The sequence below is a fragment of the Dipodomys merriami genome, unplaced genomic scaffold, assembly GCF_024711535.1.
Source record: "Dipodomys merriami isolate MVZ:Mamm:240054 unplaced genomic scaffold, mDipMer1.0.p SCAF_1488, whole genome shotgun sequence".
Taxonomy (NCBI): Eukaryota; Metazoa; Chordata; class Mammalia; order Rodentia; family Heteromyidae; genus Dipodomys; species Dipodomys merriami.
This window is the reverse complement of record NW_027202813.1, coordinates 109,187-114,034: the sequence shown is the minus strand read 5'-3', so window position 1 is coordinate 114,034 and position 4,848 is coordinate 109,187. Positions and strand designations below refer to the sequence as shown.

The 4,848-nt window shown below is 37.2% G+C and overlaps 1 non-coding gene across 1 annotated transcript; it reads right to left on the bottom strand.

Moving 5' to 3' along the window:
* Nucleotides 1-901: 901 nt before the first annotated feature.
* On the bottom strand, nt 902-1,065 carry LOC138826714 (U1 spliceosomal RNA). Its single transcript, XR_011371820.1, has one exon. It is a non-coding gene; the product is annotated as a U1 spliceosomal RNA (small nuclear RNA).
* Between the last annotated feature and the right edge of the window lie 3,783 nt (nt 1,066-4,848).

The following is a 4,848-nucleotide window of genomic DNA, read 5'->3' as shown; positions in this document are numbered from 1 at the left end:
AATAGAAGGAAGAAAAGAAGGAAGGGAGGAGTTATTCTGTATATTGTACTTGCCTAGCTATTTCATTAAGGTGGCTTCTCATTCCTTTTTCTTCTTTGATCTTCTCTTTTTTTTTGGTCGGTTGTGGGGCTTGAACTCAGGTCCTGGATCCTGTCCCTGATCTTTTGTGCTCATGGCTAGTACTCTACCGCTTTGAGTTACATTGTCACTTATCGTTTTCAGTGGTTAATTGGAAATAAGAATCTCATAGATTTTCCTGCCCAGGCTAGTGTTGAACCTTGATCCTCAGATCTCAGCCTTCTGACTAGCTACAATTACAGGTATGAGCCTTTGGCTCTGGTCACCCATTTGTTTTCTTTCTTTTTATTTTTTGTAAGTCATGGGACTTGAACTCTAGGTGTTGTCCCTGACCTCTTCAGGACAAATGAAGTGCTCTACCACTTGAGCCAGAGCCCACTTCTGGTTTTCTGGTGGTTAATTGAGGATAAGAATCTCATGAGCTTTCATACCTGGGCTGGCTTTGAACTGCAATCCTCAGATCTCAGCCTCTTGAGTAGTTAGGATTACATGTATAAGCCACATGCACCCAACTTCCTCATTTATTTTCTCATGGTGAGTTCTAGCTGATTTCTCTACTCTTGTAGTTCCTAGCAACTACAAAGTAGGCATAGAAGTACCTCATCCTTTACAGTAGTCCTTAGGATCAAGTGACTACTGAGTGCAGGAAAGGAGATGAGGCCAATATAAAATACAATGCTGTCTATCTATCTATCTATCTATCTATCTATCTATCTATCTATCTATCTATCTATCTATCTATCTATCTATCTATCTATCTATCTATCTATCTATCTATCTATCTGTCTGTCTATCTATCTATCTATCTATTTAGTTAGTTATCCACGGTAGAGCACTAACACAGTCCTCCACTACCACAAATTATGCACTCAAATTTCTCACATTTGAGGTAATCACAGTAGTCAGCACATCTGGAATGTAATAGATAAGTCTTTCCATCGGAAAACCACTTTCATGATCGTGGTATCTCCCCTGCCAGGTAAGTAACAATGCTGACTTGATATTTTAAAAACTAACAAACACATGAGAGTAGTTCACATTTGTAATCCTAGCTACTCAGAATGCTGACATCTGAGGATTAAGCTTTAAATACTAGATAAATTTTGCTGAATTTTGATTAAAGCTCCTTTGGTGTTTTTAATTATAGTTTTTATTTATTTTCTTATTTTACTGTTTTTTACTGTGACTACCAAAAAGCTGAGTGACTTACGTGGCTTGTATTCCTGTATTACATTGGAGGTGCTCTAAGACTTCATCAGAGGCCAAACTTGTTCTACTCAGCTGAGTAGCCAGCCACAAAGCTGTAAGTGACAATACCTACAGTAAGCAAAATTACCTAAAATTAAAAATTCAGACACACAGTTACACTAGCCATATTTCAAATAAAAATAGAATTCAAGTTTCAGTGAATGTTAGTAAAGTTTTAATGAATTCATTCTATCTATGTCCCCTGTGACACTGCCACAGAAGAATGGAATATTTAAAGAATATCATGTAGTTCCCAAGGCATGGAGGTAGTTACTCTCTTCCTTTACAGAAAATGTTTGCCTGGCCATGTACCCTAGTGAATATCATTTATTATGCAGAGCTACCCACTTTTCTATATGCAGTTATGTCTCACTCTCCTTTTCTCCCTCCCTCTCTCTTCCCTCACCCAATCCCTCCCTTTCCTTGTTTTAGGGATCAAAACTCATGCATGGTAAGCTGCTAAGCTGAATCCCAGCCCTGTGTATGATTTTGTGTTTGGGGAGGGGGTACTTTTTCAGGGCTTGAACTTTGGCCCTGGACACTATCTCTAACCTTTTGTGCTCAAGGCTAGTGCTCTGCCACTTTAACCACAGGTCCTGTTCTGTCTTTTTGGTGGTTACTTAGAGATAATGTCTCATTGGCTTTCCCTCTTCTGCTGGATTCCAACCATGATCTCATCAGCTTATGATTACAGGATGCGAATTGTCATCTACCTTACTTTTTTTTAAGTTTTCAAGTATCTTCTTTTAATTTAAAAAAGAACAAGTATGGGAAACTTCCCAGAGAGGTAAACAACTCAAAACTATATAGGGTTAAATATCTCTGTATCATCACAAAATTGCTAAGTAGTTCTATTACTAACATTTTATGAGGTGAATTTTCAGCACTAACACTAATAATGTTAAGTAATTGGAAAAATGATATTACTTTGTTTTTCGGTACCCAAGTCATATACTTTATTCTGTGTCTTAGCTTGAGAAAATCTGATTCATTTTCTAGAATGATTCCTATGAATCATAAAAATAATGACAGAGCTAGTTCAGTCAATGATTTAGAGTTCTAAAACAAACTTGCAAGATACTTTGTATTTTAATTCATACAGTATAGTGATTTTTGTCTAAAGCATGCCTTACTGACACACATCACTAGAAAAGTCAGTTTGGAAAATCGGTCTATACTCAAATCTTGTCAAATTAAGAACACATTTGAATAGTGATGATATATGTCCAAGCAATAACTTGAAATAATTGTCATTGACTGTCTTGACAGGTACAATTAGCTTCTTTGATTTCTAGTTGTCATAATATTTATACTTTAGTAATGCTACAGCATTGTTAGACAACTTTGAAATGGCTGCATCAAGGGACAGATAAAAAAAATAATCTTAAACCAGCAGGTAGTGGCTCTCGTCTGTAATCCTAGCTCCTCAGGAGGCTGATATCAGAGGATCGCAGTTAGAAGCTAGCACAGGCAGGAAAATTCATGGATCTTTTATCTCCAATAAACCACTAAGAAAACTAGAAATGGTACTGTGGCTCAAGTAGTAAAGCACTAGCCTTGATCTGAAGAGTTCAAGTCAGACAGAGTTCAAGTCCCTCGACTGACAAAAATAAATAAATAAATAAATGAAATCCCACACTGGCCAGATGAATAAGAACTGACAATGTTTTCTAGGTAAGGTATATTTAGTGTTAGTTTTTCTATATTTTGTCTTACCTCATATATTAAGTGCTTTTTTTTTGCAATGAACTGAAGAAGGTTCTTAAGTGACTTTTTTCTATGAATAACTGAGTTTATAATAAAGTTATTTTGTAAAATATTGTCTATTTTCCACTATTTCTTTTCATCATTTAAATCTCCCTCTTTGTTCTGCACCATCTTCCACTTCCACAGGTTTCCAGGGTATATCATAAGAAGACTGTATACACATTATTCTGGGGTCCACCACTGCCTCCCATCTCATTAGGTAACGATATGCACCATTTTTAACAAATATGTGGGGATTTTCTTTCACTTTAATCCTAATGAATTAAAAGTAGAAGGTGTTAGAAAAGTTCTAAGTCAGTGACTGCACTCGTGGTGTGCCGTGTACCCAGAGATCCATGAAAGCAGTAGTAGCAAGTGATAAATTAGAGTATCTAGGAGAAACTATTTACCTATAAGCTCTCCTGACCTCTAAAGCAATGATAGAGCAGATATTTTCCATTGTACACAGTTATCTTGTTCAGTGTCCTGATCTTTGCTTAATACATTCTGTTCTCAGTCTCTTCTAGCCAAAAATCAACCTTGTCTTTGTTATTCTTATCGTAAAGAAATGTCAAACAGAGCACTAGAGCATGGTGTTTACATATGTAACTGAGGTCTTTTTGCTGTGTCTCCCCATGAAGGATGGTGGAAAGGCAAAAAAGCATGAATGAGAGAATCAGAAGGTAAGACAGTACTTGTTTTTAAACAAGATCATTTACATAATAAGTCATCTGTCTATGCGGGCAGAGTTCTCCTCACAATCATGTCTTAAAGATTCTACCTCTTCACTTAATATAATTTTTTCCAAGCCTTTCCAAAGTAAGCCAGGCCCAAAGAAGCATAGGTCCCATGCTTTCCCTTATTTGCAATATCTAGTATAGGTATGAGTCAAGCAGAAAAGGTCAGATAATGTGATGTTAGGAAAATGAACCATTAAATATGTATTTTAATGTTTTCGTTTCTTTCATGCATGTGTTTCTAACGCATTTATAAGATTATTTCTTTGTTGCTTTGTATGTCCCTCCCCCACAGTGTAACCCCCGCTTTCACTATATTTGATGTCAGTATAACATGTGGAGGAGATGGGGACAAACAAGTCGTTTAAGGATTCAGGTGGACCTGTTGCAACAATGAGAAGTACAAAATGTCATGTCAAAACCAGCTTTACAATGTCGGTGGGGGGAGGGAGGGGGGTATAATTGGGTGGGGGGAGGGGGGAGGCTGGGAAGAGAGGTGAAGGGTAAACAAAGGAGGAGGCTGCAATGCTTGGTAAGAAATGTATGCATTATCCTGCCCATGTAATTGTAGCCCCCCTGTACAGTATGTTCTCAAATAAAATAAAATAATATTTAAAAAAAAAGAAAAACGTTTGGGTAAATGCCCAAAAGTGGGATTGCTGGATCATAGGGGAGATCTATGTGAAGTCTTTTGAGGAACCTCCATACTGCTTTCCAAAGTGGTTGAACAAGTTTACATTCCCACCAACAATGAAGTAGGGTTCCTTTCTGTCCACATCCCCTCCAGCATCTGTTGTTATTGGAGTTCTTGATTTTTGCTGTTCTAACTGGAGTGAGGTGATATCTCAATGTTGTTTTGATACCAGCACAACTATGTTTATTGCAGCATTATTTACCATAGCTAAGATATGGAACCAACCCAGATGCCCCTCAGTAGATGAATGGATCAAGAAAATGTGGTATATATACACAATGGAATTCTATGCCTCCATCAGAAAGAATGACATTTCCCCATTTGTTAGGAAATGGAAAGGTTTGG